At 40.7% G+C, this 17648-nt stretch overlaps 1 protein-coding gene across 4 annotated transcripts in view; it reads left to right on the top strand.

Moving 5' to 3' along the window:
- The window catches only part of TBXAS1 (thromboxane A synthase 1), a 2652798-nt gene that overhangs the window by 1604909 nt on the left and 1030241 nt on the right, over window positions 1-17648 (top strand). The gene's annotated exons all lie outside the window — the stretch shown is intronic.

The following is a 17648-nucleotide window of genomic DNA, read 5'->3' on the forward strand; positions in this document are numbered from 1 at the left end:
CTTGCCTATGATTCTGCTGTGCCAGTTTCACTGTATGTAACACTTGCCTTTTCTCTGTTAATTGTGACTAGATAAATTTGATAATGTTCTTCAAGGAGGATGCTGTCAGCATCAAAGCAAGACTTTCACAGTTTCCACTCACGTTAACATGCAGCACTACAGAGTTCTTTAAGTTTTACAAACTGTATATGAGCCACATTGGTAGAAATGTAATATAAGGAAATATAGGAATTGCAGTCAATATTATCTTTTTATAGAGTACCACTAAGGTCTTGGATTGAGATACCAGTGGCATAAAGCTGACATTTGTCAGTGCTAGCACAAAAAAATTCAGTTTCATCCTGCCACTACCCTTTTGAATCTTTGCTACAGGAATATTTGACATTAGCTCACTCAAGCCTAAAATGCTTTTTTTTGCTTATAGCGTCCAGAATTTTTTGGGTCTGTAACTAAGTGACTTACCACCTAATAATAGGCATTATTAGAAAGGACAGGGAGTTATGAACAAAATGATACTGAGATTATTAGTCTAGGAAAGAGGTTCCCAAAGTTTGGGTCTCAAGCTGATTTTGGGTGGGTTGTGTCTGGCCAGATGGCTTCAACATAAGAAAAAAAAATACTTCTTATCACAACAGTGGTCGCATCTTCTCCTTTAAGGAGGACCATGCATGCATCATACACATGCACACCAACTCGAATGTAAATCCATTCTGCACTGACGCTCGGAATTTAAACTAACCTTTCTGTTTATAGAGAAGATAAGTGTGTGTGTGTGTGTGTGTGTGTGTGTGTGTGTGTGTGTGTGTGTGTGTGTGTGTGTGTGTGTATACATGTGTATAATTTAAACTAGTGGTTCCATTTGTTTCTGTATGGAAGAGAAAGTGTGTGTGTATGTAATTTAAACTAACCATTCTCTTTGTATGAGAGACAGTATGTGTGTATTGCTGTATTCAAGAGAAGGTGTTTGTGTGTGTCTATTGTTGTGTGAGAGAGTAAGTGTGTATATGTGTGTGTTGTTGTGTGAGAGCAGAGAAAAGGTAGGTGTATGTACATGTGTGGGTGTGGGGGTTTGGGTGTGCATGTGTTTGTGTGAAAGAGAGGGCAAACAGTAGGGGTGTGTGTGTGTGTGTGTGTGTGTGTGTGTGTGTGTGTGTGTGTGTGTGTGTGTGTATGTGTTAACAGTTTACCTTTACATGTGCGTAATGCGCATGTGTGAAATGCAAAAGTCTGAAAGGACTTTTTCAAGTTCTCGGAAGGCCGAAAACAGAATGCATCGAATGTGCAATGAGTGAATGCACAGCAATGTTTGCTCATTGCAGATTCTGCATTTTTGGTGCGGGGTGCACTATAGTGGGGATTGGGAAGTAGACCCTTTCCCCACTGTAGTGTGACCTCGGAGTTAGAATAATAAAGTAGGGGGGTGTGGGTGGCGCAGGGGGGCTTGCCCCCCTGCATTACGCTATGTCTTTTGAATTGAAGTTCGAAACTCAATATGGTTTTTGATTTGCTGATTTTTGAACTTCGGTGCAGATCGGACTGACGATTCTCTTCATTCTGGTTTGCACAAAGGGCCGTTCGGTAGGTTGATTTTCAACTTTTCAAAGGTTTTACCATACCTCCTAACTATCCAGATTTAGCCTCATAATGTTGGTCTGTTTCTCATATAGTTTCTGGTTTTGTGGCATATCACAGAGGACTGACGTTCCTAAATAATGACATAGATGTGAGTTTCACACTTCATGTCCTTCAGAAAATGCATGCTAACACAAATCCTGTTTTCTGTCAACTTTCTAGGTTTAAAAGAGCATTACTTTAAATCTAGCCATATTTCTTGGGCCGTTGTATCCACATTATTTTCGACTTTGTCCAGAATTTTTTGCACTAAGAGGTTGAGAGGTATGCATTCCTCATAAAATCTGTGGTTCTTTGGCAAATCACTGAGGATTGAAATAACTAAATAATCTCATGCATTTGAGTTTTAGACTTGATTCAGAAAATGCTTGTTAAGACAAATGCTGTTATTCTAGCAACTTTCTAAGTCTGTAAGAGCAATATTTATAATCTGTCCCTATTTTGGGGCCTTTGCCCCCCCCCTATTATTTTAGGCTTTGTTCATCTACATTTCTTGTGCTAAGGGGTTGAGAGGTATGGAGGCATTGTATCTAATGCCATAGTTGCTGATTATTTGGGGCATTTTAAGGGGGATAGGGACTCTGCATTCCTGAGTGTGTCCTCCTTTGTATAAGTTGCCTAGTAACTATAAACTTATTGGTTTCTCAGTCATTCCCCATTACAGTATTACCAATTTTTCTTTAGTGTAGCATAGGCAATTAATTCTTCAAGGGCAGCAGATACTGAATGTGTAGATGAAACTCTGAAATGTAAAATTGTTTGCCAGTAGCAGCCTTTACTTTAGTTACAAATCTCTTTAACGTGGAATTATCTGAATTAATTTTCCTTCTGCAGAGATTAGCTTATTGACTGATACTGGTGGATTGTAATGACAGAAGTTTGAGTGGCCTTTTATGGCTAAAATGTTCAATGAATGTGAGTTTCAATGGCAGAGAAGTTTACTGCTCATGCTAAGTCTGTTTTAATTGTGAGACTGTATTGTTTGTTTAGCAACTGGCTGTCAGTGTTTGTGCATTTAATTTTAATATCTATAATCATTGTAGAAGTAAATAAGAAAACACTATGCACACTGATAGGTTAGAACAGTGTTCATTGTAACTGGGGAGAAATAACAAAGTAATGGAACACTGGTATAGCTGGGGAGGGGGCTACTGTTGGATGGTCTGCTCTGTGGGATCCCAGTCTATTACCCTGCCTAGGGCCCCAGTTGACCATGATCCAGCTCTTCTACTAATTAAAGTAAGAGAATAGTTTACATGACCCCTTTAAATCCCAAAATAAGACTCTGTGGTGGCTGGTTCTTCACCTTTAAGGAGGACCATGTCTGCTTCACAGGCACACATGCTGATGAGAGTACTGGGTCATGGAAAATTGCCATTTTCGAAAGTGGGTCTCAGCCCATAAAAGTTTGGGAACCACTAGTCTAAGATGTCCAGCAGTGGAGAAATGATCTATGTTTGTCACTTATTATTTACTTATTGTTCATATTTTCATATTTATGTTCATATTTTCATAACTGAAAGACCTACATTTTATTGAGGTTTATGGTGTGAAACACCAGTGTGGGAGACAGGGCAATACACTGAAACTGCTGGTTTATATCACACCATTCTAGAAATATTGCTAGTTGATTGTTAGTAGTTATGGAAATAAGCAATATTTCCATATGTACATAATATAATATAAAAACAAAGTGACTTACAAACTGTTGAGTGACAGCAGATGAAACCTTAGATGATGTTGAAGAGAACTGTCAAATTTGTTTGTGAAAGTTTAGAAAAAATATAATTTGAGGTTTGTGTGCATTATAATTTATTACAGTATTTACAGAAAAAGACTGACTTCACTGACTATTACCACTGTAAAAAATGTTTCTTACTGATAACCATAGTATTTGTAAAATGTTAATATGTTTATTTATTTTATTTTTACAGTATTTATAGAAAAAGACTGACTTCACTGACTATTACCACTATAAAAAATGTTTCTTACTAATAACCATACTATTTGTAAAATGTAATTAATTAATTAATTTATTTTATTTTACATTTGTTAACTGGGTAGTGTCTGGCTGGGCAAGTAGCCCATTTGCAGCGGGGACCCGGGGAGAAAATCTCCATAACAATAGTTCAAAAATATTACAAAAATGATTAAAGGATTTACAAACAATATACAAAAAGTTTGACAGTTGCCAATAATCACAATTAACAAAAATAACATTTCCTAAGCTTTACTACAGACAGTAATATGAAACTCATTAGATATATAACTAAAAACCATTGTGGTATTTTTGTTTGGTAGAAGTAAGACAAGAAGACAGCAGAACAGAAAACATTTGAATCAAAGGCATGAGAAACTAGCCAGGAGTAGTATAGGAGCATAGCCATTGTTGAGTAAGGTATTCCTTTAGGAGTTTTTTGAAGCTATGACAATCTGTATTTTGTAAGATATTCTGGGGTAAAAGGTTCCACTACTTTGAAGGAGAAGAGATAGTCACTAAAATAATTATGGGACTTTGTTACCTTGAATATAAGTTTTATATAAGGTTTGAGAATGCAGGGTAGTTTTCACGTTTGTGAATAATGGAGTGGGGAGTGGTGAGCTGATTGAGCAATAACAGATTGGGAAATTCAAGCCAGTGTAATTTTTGAAGAGCAAGGCAATGATGAGTCCTGTTGGGTATATTAGCAGCAAATTTTGCTATTTTGTTGTAGCAGGAATCAAGTAGATGTAAATCAGACTTGTGCAGGTTATTGAAAAGTTGAGAACAGTAGAGAAGAGTAGATAGGAGATGGTGTCTGGCTGTAGCTAGTCTGGCATTTTGAGTAAGGTAAGGTTTGGCCCTGTATACTGCACCAAGTTTGATGTGAACTTTCTTAATTCTGAGTGATATGTGCTTATTGAATGTTAGGTTGTTATATATTGTGACACCAAGTGATTTTGTTTGGTTACCTGGTTCTATTACAGTGCCATTAGTGGAGTAGATGGAGAGAGGAGGTGGTTTTGCTTTGAATTTCCTGTTAGAGAAGATCATTACTTTTGTCTTGTTTGGGTTTAGGATGAGATGAAGTTCATTTAGGTAATTTTTAATGTCTAAAAATGACTTTTGCAGTTTATCTTGGAGTTCTTGGGGTGTGGGAGCAGACCAAATAAGAGTAGCATCATCTGCAGATTGAATGGTAGAAGCAGATTTAGTGGCAGTGTTTAGACTATTTGTGAATATAATAAAAAGGAGAGGAACAAGGATGGAACCCTGAGGAACTCTAATGGAGACTGGGAGGAGTGTGGGGAGTTTATTATCCTATTTAGTTGCCTGTTGTCGATTAGTAAGGTAGCTAAAGAACCAGTTGAGAGTTGTAGAGTTGAGTTTGAAGGGTGCTAGAGTGTTGAGTAGTAGTTGTTGGGATACTGTATCAAAAGCTTTGGACATATCAAGGAATATAGTAGAGACTAGTTGTCCATTTTTTTTGAGGAGGTTGATGTAGTTAGTGAAAGTTATGAAGGCCGTGGAGGTACTATGTTTTGGACGGAAGCCGTGCTGTGAATTAGATAAGAGGTTATTTGTAGTGAGGTGGTATAGGAGCTGCTTTTGGATACATTTCTCTAAGATTTTGGCTAGCTGTGAGAGAATGGCAATGGGCCGATAATTAGAGAGATCTTTAGATGGGCCTCCCTTGTGAAGGAGGATGATATAGGATATTTTCCATAGCATGGGGACATATTGTTCTGCGATGAAACGCTTGATTAGGATAGATATGGGATAGGCAATGGCGCTTGCAGCAGTTTTTTAGAAGTCATTAGGGAGTTGGTCAACTGCTAGACATGTAGGTTTTAGTTTTGATAGCAGTTTTTTGATATAAGAGGTTTGTATGGGTTTAAAAGAGAAGTGGTTAGGTTTAGAGTTAGTAGGCATAGGCACTGTAAGGGGTTGGTTAGACTTGTTGTTGTTTAAAAGTGAGGTGATAGTCGTGATGTAATGAGAGTTAAATTAGGATGCTAAACTTTCAGTGCTATTTGTTGTAGATGGTGCAGGGGTTGAGGTTTTGCCAGGTTGAGGAGGTAGTTAATGTATTGCCAACATTTTTTGTGGGTTATTGATGTATTTTTGCTGACAAGCTAGAAAATAAGATTTTTTGTCAGATAATATTTGCTTCTTAGTTAGGTTTCTTAGTTGTTTGTAAGAGGTGAGGTTTTCTGTGGGTTTGGAGGTTTGATAAGCAGTCCAGGCTCTATCCCTTTGTTTAATAAGAGATGTTAATATTTTTGGTTGTCCAAAGTAGGGTTTTGGCTTTGGAGCAAATTTTTCTTGGAGCGAGGTTATTAAGGATGCTGAGGAAAGTATCATTAAAATATTGTACAGCTTGGTCCAGGTGGAGTAATTTTAGAGGCGACCAGTTGCAGTTTTGAAGTAGAGAATTTAAGATGATAGGGGAACAATTTTGTTTGTTGTGTATGTGTTTGAAAATGACTTTACAGGGGTAGTGAATGCCCTTCCTTAAAAGAAAGTTAGGGGAGTGATCACTGAGAGAATTGGAGAGGTACCCAGCCTGGTGGGCAAAGGTGGGCTTATTGGTTACTATCCAGTCTAGAATAGATTCTTTCTTAGTGTGTTTATCAATTCTAGTGGTGAAGTTTATAGTTTGGGTGAAATTGAATAAATTGATAAAATTGAAGGGGGTTGTCAGATGAGCAGGATAGCCAGTCCAAGTTGAAATTGCCTAGCACTATAGTTTCTTGATTGAAAGTAGAGGACACTCAAGATAGGAGACTTTCAATGGTAGGTAGATTATTTCCTGGTGGTAGGTAAGAGGGAATAACTATGATGGTTTTATGTGGATTCACTTCAAATCGGGTGGTTAGAATTTCTGCTCCTAATAGCTCTGGGGGAGTACAGATTAATTTTTAAATTTTGATGGCAATGCCTCCACCACGTTTGTTCAGCCTGTCATGTCTAATAACATTATAACCACTAGTAAGTGGGGTTTTACCCATGTCTCTGTAATAATTACTATATCAGGAGTATAGGTAGCTAGTGCTGCATGAAATCCACTAGGCTTTTTGTGATACTTCTGAGATTGAAATTTGTTATGAGTAAGTCTGATTTGGAATTTTTTAGGGGAGGAAGGTGGAAGGTAGTATTAGCAGGTGTGATGGGTATTATTGGCTGGGGTGGGAATAGCCATGTGGGTCCTGGGTTAGGATGTATGTCAGCTTGGAGTTTGATTTCTGTTAGTGAGTGTAGAAGGAGAAAGAGTTTGAACTTGGATATTAGTCGATCAATCTGGATAGGAACTAGGGTTGGGGGTATGGACATATTTATAGTAAAAGAGCAATATGTTAGAGTTACTGTAGAGGTTAGAGCAGATGTGAAAATGAATATTTGGTCTTGTATGGTATGTAATAGTGGGGAGTGTAGGGGAGGGGTAGTGTGTTATGTTTGATGTGATGAAGGTAGTGGAGCGGGAGGCTAGGTAGAGGATAATGACTAGGAGAGAGTTGCTCAAAAAAGTGGTGATAACTGACATGGTGAAATAGTAGGGAAATAGGAGAAAAATATGGGTAGGTTGGTGTCTGCAGTTTAGTAGAGACAGAAATGTACTCATGCAGTGATGTGGAGACAGTGTTATATGAGGGATGAAATAATGGTTAGTGAGGTGGTAGGGGAGAAAGTGAAAAAAATAATTGATTGTGGGTGTGTTGGATGAGGTAGCTGCAAGTTATAGGATAATGAGTTAGAAAGGTGTGGTTTAGGTTAATAAGTTTCAGAAAGTGGGGTGGGTGGGAATGGTGGTAGGGTAGGAGAGAGGAGTGAGCCCAAGCAAAGCGAGGGTGAATGTAGCTGGTTGAGCCAAGCCCAGAGTCAACCACAGTCCAGAAACAATAAGTAAATAGTTTAAAAGTAAAAGGCTATGTACTGTTAATAGTAGGAAAAAAAGAGGTTTTATTGTGTAGTACTATCAGGTAAGAAATGTGTTAAAGCAGGCTGATTAGTCCAGCATTTAATAGACATAAGTTTGTCGAAAACTAAGAGATTCTTTGAAGAATGGGGGAGGGGTTCCTTGCTGCCAAGCTGCTTTACAGTGTACCAACTTGCTAGAAAGTAGATAATGCCTTAAATAAGTATATTTCACAACTTAAAAAACTAGGCAAACATAGTTTTATTGTTCACAAGATATTTACATTTGTTTAGCTTATGCTTTTTAAGTTTATTTTTCAGCAAATGCTATGGAATGCAAGCTGTGTGTAGGCTGCTAGAGGTGTGATATTTCTACCACATAAGTGTTAATGAATTAAGCCATCCAATGTTTGTTAACATTTATAGAGAGACCTTCTACACTTGTTCTAACTACCTGGAACATATTGCCAGTTCATATACATAATACATGACCAAAAGCTATTAATAGTCAGGCAAATATGAGCCATGTACTCAGCATCAATAAATGTCCCTCTTTTATATGTAGCAGTTGATCAAAACTTTAAACATACCAAAGTAATAATTTTAATTTCTAACACTTCGTGATGCTTGAATATGAAATATTTTATTGCTACATATGTCAACCAGTGAATGTGTGTGTGTGTGTGTGTGTGTGTGTGTGTGTGTGTGTGTGTGTGTGTGTGTGTGTGTGTGTGTGTGTGTGTGTGTGTGACTATAAAGTAGTTTGCCAGTGGAGTTATTGTGTTTTTAAATTTGAAGGAGGTGTTGGTCTGAGCTGAGTAGTTCATGGTTAGGAACATATGGGTGACAGGAGTTGCCAGAGTATGACAGGCTAGGGGTTGGTGAAGGATAGAGTGAGTCAGCTGAAGTTGTTGCAGGAGGAATTTTATTTTTAAATAAAGGCAGTAATGGGAGCGAAATGGAAGGTTACTGGCAAACCTAGCTATTTTATTGTGAGTTCTGGTTTAGTAGACAGATCCTTTTGGAGATTAAGAAGGATTGTGGCAGCATATAATAGGTTAGGGAGTAAGTAGGCAAGAGATAAGGACAATTCAGATTCTTGAGTTAGGATTTTTTTGATCTGAAGTAGTTCACTTCATTTGGCCTTCAACATTTGTGACTCGGATCCAGCATGGATCCGACACAGCCGCATAGCTAGCATCATTGATCCGAGCTCTCAGCTCCTCCCCTCTACCCATAATGCTCCCCTGCCTCCTTCCTCCCTTCAGATCTCATTTGCCACTGTTCAGCCTGCAATGTGGTCCAAGCTCTCTGGAGTTAGTGTGTATTTTTTGTGTGTTTTAACATATGTGATAAACCTTTTGTCTCAATATTTCTCTTTCCCTTCGCTAAACGCATCGTCGGTTAAAAAAGAAAAAACCTCCTCTCTGTTTCTTTTCTTCCCTTTCTAAGCGAGTGTGTGTGTGTGTGTGTGTGTGTGTGTGTGTGTGTGTGTGTGTGCGTGTGTGTGTGCGCACGCGCTCGTGCGTTCCAGGCCTCATCTCAGGGAATCAGGTCCGAAGCCTCCTAAGTCAGACTTCAAATGCTGCTCCGAGTGCAGCCATAAACTGTCTCCTGCTGACAGCCCCACTCGGTGCATGGTTTACTTGGGTGCTTCCCACTTAGAGACTGATGATCCAACCTGATTCCTTATTGTTTAATATAGTGTGCCAACCAATTTTAGAAAAATTATGACCCTGAACCCTATCAGTAACAGTAAATGTAAATCTGGCTGTTTTATGAGCTAAGGTGTGCTTAAACAAAGCATTGGTAGCTCTTCTGTTCCTGATCTCACTGAGGTGTTCGGATATCCAAAGCCTCAGTGTTCTAGATGTTTGTCCAACATAAAACGCCAAACAGGAACAGGTAGCCAAATAAACAATCCATTCAGAACTGCAATTTCCAAAACATAAAATATCATAGACCTTGGGAGTGTTAGAGCTAGTGAAAGTATTAGTTTTAAATATATGGGGACATGTGGAACAATGTCATGTTAGACAACAACCCAGAGCAAATTTATTACAGTATAAAAAGTCTGATGTCGACAGGGATGGAAAACAGCCCATTCGATTGGTAACTACATTTGGCAGGAATTTTCAGACCTTTAAGCGGGTTATTAATCAACACTTAGATATCTTAAAAGCTAATGTCAAGCTTAATGATATTCTTTCTTCCACATGTTTATTTGCTTTTCATAGGGGGCCCACATTAGGGTCCCATTTTAGCCATTATAAATTCAAAGTTCTGCCTACACTCCAACTGTCTACTATATTTGGGAATAAAGTCAAGGGATGTGTACCTTGTGGACATTTTTCCGCATGTCCCCATATAGTAAAACTAATACTTTGACTAGCTCTAACACTCCCAAGGTCTATGACATTTTATGTTTTGGAAATTGCAGTTCTAAATGGATTGTTTATTTGGCTACCTGTTCCTGTTCGGAGTTTTATGTTGGACAAACGTCTAGAACACCGAGGCTTCAGATATCCGAACACCTCAGTGAGATCAGGAACAGGAGAGCTACCAATGCTTTGTTTAAGCACTCCTTGGCTCACAAAACAGCCAGATTTACATTTACTGTTATTGATAGGGTTCAGGGTCATAAGTTTTCTAAAGTTGGTTGGCACACTATATTAAACAATAAGGAATCAGGTTGGATCATCAGGCTATGGGTTTGTTTAAACCTGGTCTGAATGAGTTATAATGCTTAATCCAACCAATAACTTTTTTGAATGCAAATGATGTCATCTATTTAAAGATCAGATATTTTTACATGTGTTAATGCACTGAGAAAGGCTGTTGCCGAGACCAGTATGCCATTTGTTTTTTGAAGCTACCTGAATAAATTATTTCAAGTTTTCTACCCAATGTGCTGGACCTTTTTGGTTTTCATTTATTGCCTTGGTTGGTTTGGTCCATGCACATCTGTACGTGCGGGTGTTTGTGTTTGGTCCTTTACTAATGCCCTTATGATGGTTCTTCCGTTTTTGGGAAGTCAGTTAGAGAGACACTAGTCCAGAGTGAGAAGGACGGTAAGACTCTGTCTGCCCTCGAAATCCGCTTCTCCTCCCCTCAAAGATCCTTCTCCAGGAATCAGCGAGGGATGAAGAAGATGTGGTTCTGGAAGTCTCAGACATCTAACCGAAACACTCAGGACAATTCGTCCCTCAGAGGCAGTGGGGATTATGATCGATGCTGGCACAGAGGCAGAGGGGGGTCTGAGGAATTCTGGATCCCGAGAACCTTTCTCGGGTGCACCCAGACAGCAGCCATGAAGGGTTCCCCGGCTGCTCCCCTCTGGAGGCAGTTGGGGGTCGACTTTTGCTGCACCCAGTGGCATGGGAGTCCATGACAAACGTTTGCTGGGTGTTGTAAATTATATCCAGAGGCTATTCTATTCCCTTCAGTCAGCCACCCCTTCTTCCCAGACACCTCCTGGATGTTCCACCCGCTCAACGGGAAGTACACAAACTGCTAGAAAAGTGAGTCAATCAAAGGGTCCGTCCAGACCAGTCCAGATCAGGGTGCTATTCCAGTTTATTTTTAGTGCCAAGGAAGATGGGGGACCTAAGACCCATCTTGGATCTTTCCACCCTGAACCTGGCAGTAACCAAGACAAAATTCTGGATGGTCACCCTCCTGTCTGTACTGCCCTATTGGCAGGTGAATGATTGGTTATGCCCGATCAACCTCCAAGATGCTTACTACCATATCAATATGGACAGACCCTCCCGGAGGATTCTCCACTTCTGGATGGGAGCCAATCACTTTCATTTCAGAGCCCTCCCCTTTGGTCTCACCACAGCTCCCCCCTCCCCCTGGGCATTCACCAAAGTAATGGCAGTGGTTGTTGCTCACCTGAGGCTTCAGGACATTCAGGTCTTTCCGTACCTGGATGATTGGCTCCTTGCAGCCCCGACCAAGCATCTTCTATTCCAAGCCAGGGACTCCTTTCTACATTTAGCCATGCATCTAGGCATCATGATCAATCTCTTCACATCTGTGCTGATGCCAGTTCAGGGCCTAGTCTTCATTGGGGCCTGGTTAGATACAATTCAGATGCAGGTCTTTCCAACCCTGGAAAGAATTTGCAATCTGAGGGCCCATGTCTTGCAGGTTCTTCAGACAGAGGTTCCAACAGCAGAATCAGTTCTCAGATCCTTGGGATCCATGGCAACTGCAATCCAACTCTTACCTTTAGCTCACTTTCACATGCGCATTCTTCAGTGGACTCTTGCAGTCCAATGGTCTCTTCTGGATCAATCCATATCTGACCCAGTTCGGATATCCAGGGTATGCAGGGATTCCCTTCGTTGGTGGATTTAGTCTCTGAATCGTATGAATGGTTGTCCCTTTCTTCCACCCTTGCCCAAAGCCACAGTGACCACAGACCCCTCCCTGCTTCGGTGGGGGGGGTATTGCTCAGGGCAGATGGTCCAAGACACGTGGTCCCTTTCCGGGACCAAGTTGCATATCAACATGCTAGAGATGAGGGTGGTGCTTCTAGAGTTGCAAGCTCTTCATGGCTTTCTGCCTCTAGGAACGATTGCCATACAGACAGACAAAATGTCGGTAGTCTGGTACATTAACAAACAGGGGGAACCGCATCCTATTTCCTGTGTCGCGAGGCCATGAGAGTGTGGGAATGGGCGATCTCCTCTGGTTGTTTTCTGGTAGCAATGCACATTCCGGGTTGGTCCAGCTCTCTGGCGGACAAGCTTAGCATTTCCATTCTGATGCCTTATGAGTGGTCTCTGAACCCTTCAGTGGCGGACCGGATCTTCCTCAGGTGGGATCACCCTTGCTGCGATCTTTTCACATCTCCTTCCAACACAAAGTGCACTGAGTTCTTCGCCCTGTGTCCCCCTCGAGGGGAAGCCCCCAGAGACGCTCTGGTTCATGCTTTGCCACCCGATCTACTCGGTTTACCTTCATAAGTGTGTTATGCATGCGTGCGACTCCACTTTGTGCAAAATGAGGTTTGCAAAGTTGCAAAACCTCGACAAAAAATTGTCTGAATGTGCAATGGGCGAATGCACATTGGCATTCGCTCACTGCAGATTTGACATTGTGGGTGCAGATTGCACTATAACAGTGATTGGGAAATGATTCCATTCCCCACTGTAGTGTGATCACGGAGTTGGTATATTAAAGTAGGTGGGTGGGGGGCGGGCTTGCCCCCCTGCATTACAGTGTGTCTTCGACATTTTAGTTTGAAAGTCAGCGAATCAGCTGTTTGATTTGCTGACTTTTGAACTTCTGAGAATGTCGAAGTTTGAATTTCACGCATTTGGTTCGCCCAAATGGGCGATCAATATTGTCTGCTATGACAATATGAAGGTAAACCATCTACTCTATGCCTTTCCTCCTTTGCTATTGATCTCCAGTTTTCTGCAGAAAGCTTGCAGGCTGGGGAGTACAGTCATCCTCATTGCCCCATTCTGGCCTCGCCAAGTCTGGTACCCTTCCCTACTGTCTCATGCAGTAGTTCCACCATGGACTCTGGATCCAGTTCCAAATCTTATCACCCATCCATCAGGGATACCTCATCCAGATCTGGTCAGTCTGAAGCTCACTGCTTGGCTGCTCCAGTTACCATGATCATTAGGACTCCCAGTTTATCTTCCCCAGTCAAGGAAATTCTGTTTGTGGCTCACAAGTCCTTAACCAGAAGAGTATACTGTAGCAAATGGAAACGTTTTTCAATCTGGGCTTCCCAGCATGCCTTAAATCCCTTCATGGCCCCAGTTTCGGCATTTCTAGATTTTTTAGCAAATCTCTTTCAGCAGAGTGCTAGTTCATCTACTGTTGGAGTGCAACTGGCCACTATTTCTTTTCACATAGGAGAAAATATGACTGCTTTAGCTTCTTCTAAGCTCTGCAAGGCTTTTCAAAAAGGTGCTTTCTTACTACATCCCCCGGTGAAAAATCTTTCACCCCCCCCCCATGGGACTTCACTTTAGTTCTACAGGCTCTAGTTGCAACCCCTTTTGAACCTGCAGCTACAGTTGAGTTACAGTTTTTATCCTGGAAGACTGCCTTCTTAGTAGCCATCACTTCTGCTAGGAGGGTGTCGGAACTCCAAGCTCTGTCAATTAAAGTCCCTTACATGATTTTCCACAAGGATAGAATTTCTCTTCATACCAATTCTTCCTTTCTACCTAAAGTGGCCTCTGAAGTGAACATAAACCAAATGATCAATTTGCCAGTTTTCTTTCCAAATTTTCAGAATAAGGGTGAATACAAGTTGCATTTGTTAGATTTACACAGACAACATAGATTTTACCTTCACAGGACAAAATCCTTTAGGAAGTCTGATCAGTTATTTGTTTCTTGTGCCAGTCCTTTTTTTGGGGAAACCAGTTTCCAAAGTTATTATTGCCAGATGGATTATTGAATGCATCACCAGGGCCTGTCTAGCTAAGGGACTCCTTCAACCTACAAGAATACAAATTAACTGCAGTTGACTACACTGGATATACATATATATTAAAATAAAAACAAAATCCAAGTAGTAGAAACTTTTGCTTTATTGCATACAGAACAAAGCTTTTGGGAGAAAAACACCCTTCATCAGTATTCTTTCTGCCAGGCCAGGTTAAATTACACTCTACCTGGTCCATGGCTATCTAGGTGGCATATTGGCCTAGAGTCTCTCTGGGTGACATTTGTTCTGCTGCTGCATGGTCCTCATCTCATACTTTAACTTCCTATTATACGTTGGACATGATTTCCAGAAGCAGGGCTTCTTTTGGCTACCCGTCCTCCAGAATATCCTTCCATGAGGGCCTTCCAGGTGTAAGTAGCTGGGGATTCTTTCTCAAAGGTTGAAGACCAAATGAAGTGAACTACTTCAGATGAAGAAGTTACGTACTTGCCATAATGTTCCATCTGAGTAGTTCTACTTCATTTGTCTTCAACCATTCCCCCCTCCTCCCCCCTGCCTTGTCACTGTTGTCTTGATCATATGTAAGAACTTTTTGCCACATATTGCCCTTTATGTCCTTGCTTTAGGGTATATTGGAGCAGTTAGCAGTGATACGGCCTTGTTGGGTCTGGTCTATGTTTATTGTCAGCAGCAAACTTAATCTGAAGGGAGGAAGGATGCAGGGGAACATTATGGGTAGAGGAGAGGAGCTGAGAGCTCGGATCAATAATGCTAGCTATGCATCCATGTCAGATCCATGCTGGATCCAAGTCCCAAAGGTTGAAGACAAATGAAGTAGAACTACTCAGATGGAACATTATGGTGAGTACATAACTTCTTTTTTTCTGTAAAGTAGTCTGACTTTTTGGTGTTTTTTTTAATGCAAGTATTGATGTGGATGTCAAATTTAAGTTAGTCTACAAGAACCCTGACTAGTTTGGTGTGTGATTCAACCTTAATAGTAGTGTTATTTAGTGAGGAAACTGCGAAGGTGGGTTTGAGGTGTTGCAGAGACTTGGGGAGGAAAAGCAGGAGTTTAGTTTTATTGGATTTAAGTAGAAGTTGGTTGTTTGTGAGACATTTTTCAACAGAATCCAAAGATTCTTGGGTGACTGTGAGTAGGTGAGGTAGATTGTTAGTGGTAGAGATGACTGTGGTGTCATCAGCATATTGTATTGGTGTGGAGTGTGGGCAAGATTGGTAGATATTATTAGTAAAGATGTTGAATAACAGGGGCCCCAGGATGGAAACTTGGGGGACTCCAGATTAAATGGAGAGGAATGGGGAAGTTACAGAATGACATCTAACCAATTGCAGCAACTAGAGAACCAGTTTAGTATAGAGTTGGAAACATTAAGGCAAGCAAGTTTGGAGAGAAGGAGATTGTGGGAAACAGTGTCAAACGCTTTAGAGAGGTCAATGAACAGGCATGAGACTAATTTGTTATTGTCAAGCGATATAAAGAGAGAATGAGTAAAAGATATCAGTGCATTACAGTGCAGTAGTTGTGCTGTGATGAGGATGGAAACCACGTTATGTGAGGGTGAGGAGGTTTTCTTGAATGAGATGAGTAATGAGCTTTTTATGTATGCACCTTTCCAGAATTTTAGAAAGGGGAAATAGAATAGCAATAGGCCAGAAATTAGAGGGGTCAGTGGAGTTTCCTCCTTTATGTAGGGGAATAACAGAATTTCTTCCAGATGTCAGGGACAAGATTTTCCACTCATCATGTTATAGAACTTTGCTGTATTGCAACCTGTAGAGCTTATTTCCATGAGGGAAATTTCAATTGTGCAAACTATACAATGGGAAACAGTTGTAGGTGCATGAGGACTGGTATTGTTTTCTTTTTACCTATGCTACTTATGGTGCTTCTGGAACAACTAAATGAAATCTTGATGCTAGAGGAGAAGTTACATGGATAACACTGACAAGAATGGCACATAACAAAGTGAGTGTGTGTGGGAGGGTTGTGCAAACAAGGGTAGGAATAACTGCCATGATGGAAAAAGTGAAGTTGATATTCTATAAAAAATGTCTGTAAATAACAGTACTATTTGCATACATTTATACTATGCAGGACACAAAGATCCAAATGTGGTTGAGGACCTGTGAGTGTCCCAGACAGTGATTCTATACAGAGATCTTGTGAATTGTTGAGAGTTGCTATTTACCTCACATATGTTGCAGTATGTGATGTGGTTTCCTGCAAGGGAGGGTACAGTTGCGAAGTGAACATTATGTTGTTTGAGTCGTATACATGGTGTATGCACATCTGCTGACAGGACTAATGTAGTGAGTATGTCTGAAAATGTTGTGCTATTCACAGTACTCATCCAGGTTATGGTTATAGAAGTAACAGCGTTGGCTTCTTTATTGTTTCAGGAACATTAAGCTTGCAAATGCAATTACAGACTGCTCAGAGCACTCTATTATGTAGGTAGGAATACTGTCAGTGGGCTGTAGGCATTGTAGAAGGATTTGTTCTTAAACATGGTAATGCTTATGTGGTTTTAAAGGTACTGGGTTATTATGGTTCTCAACCATGGATACAGGCCTGCCAGATGCTGGGAAATTGTCTGGCATGGATGATCATGGTAGCTAAATCCAGGCACAGTCAGGTTCCATGTCATTTGTAGACTCAGGCAATTTGATGACCATTCCTCCATTTCCCCTTTCAGGGACACAACTTTGGTATCCCTGCAACCTTCCCCTTGTACTCAGAATGCCACCTAAAGGGTGGATGTACCAGACACATCAGTTCAGGGAGCATCTCATTTCAGATGGCAGGCTCAGTCTTAGCTGTTGCCAGCTCCACTGAGCATGTAGTGGGCCTCAGTGGGTCAACATGCTGGTGGCCATAATTGTCATGGGTATTGTCCCTTCCTTAGCTGCCACTGTGGCTACCATTCAGCGAATGTTCAAAACCATTATGCAGGGTCAGTCAGAGACAATTGTAACCATAGTTGAGCTGTTTCAGGTAATGCATGGTCTGCATGATGGCTTATGTGACTGACTAAGCCTTGTGCATCATTATAGATTAGTGCCATGAGGCATATGTACACAGAGGCTCTCCCATGTGGTCACTCTTCATATTGCTCTTTCCATTGCCAGTTCACCTCCACTTGAAGCTGAGATGCCCAATGTGACACGTGAAGCAGATGGTCAAGGACCTCTAATGCCACAGCCACACACGACCATCCAGTGTTGAGAATAATGCAGGGTTTCATAAAGGAATTTGACAAGTGTCAGTGGTGCAACAAGTAGCACACTCATCTTTGGTGAAGAAGGCTGTGTGTTCTATTCCCACACCAGGTAGGATGATTACTGACACTGCAGTTTAAGAGATGTACTGCACTCCTGTGTGTCATCTTTCAAATGAAATGTTAAACCAAGGTTCCAACTACTTGAGTTGGTATTAGTTCAGGTGGATGTAAAAGATCACACAACACCTATCGAAAAGAGTAGGGGTCCTTTACTTTAAGAATATTTATGGTATTTACATAATATTTACAATGTTTACACTATTTATGATATACACATTTCAAACTTCTACTTGTACATAAGTTCAATATTCTTCTTAAGTTTTTGACCTCCACTTCATTTTCTAAAGCCGTAGCCTTTTTTTATATATAAATATGTATATACACACAC

This window comes from Protopterus annectens, chromosome 11.part0 (genome assembly GCF_019279795.1).
Source record: "Protopterus annectens isolate FY-2018-M chromosome 11.part0, PAN1.0, whole genome shotgun sequence".
Classification (NCBI taxonomy): Eukaryota; Metazoa; Chordata; order Ceratodontiformes; family Protopteridae; genus Protopterus; species Protopterus annectens.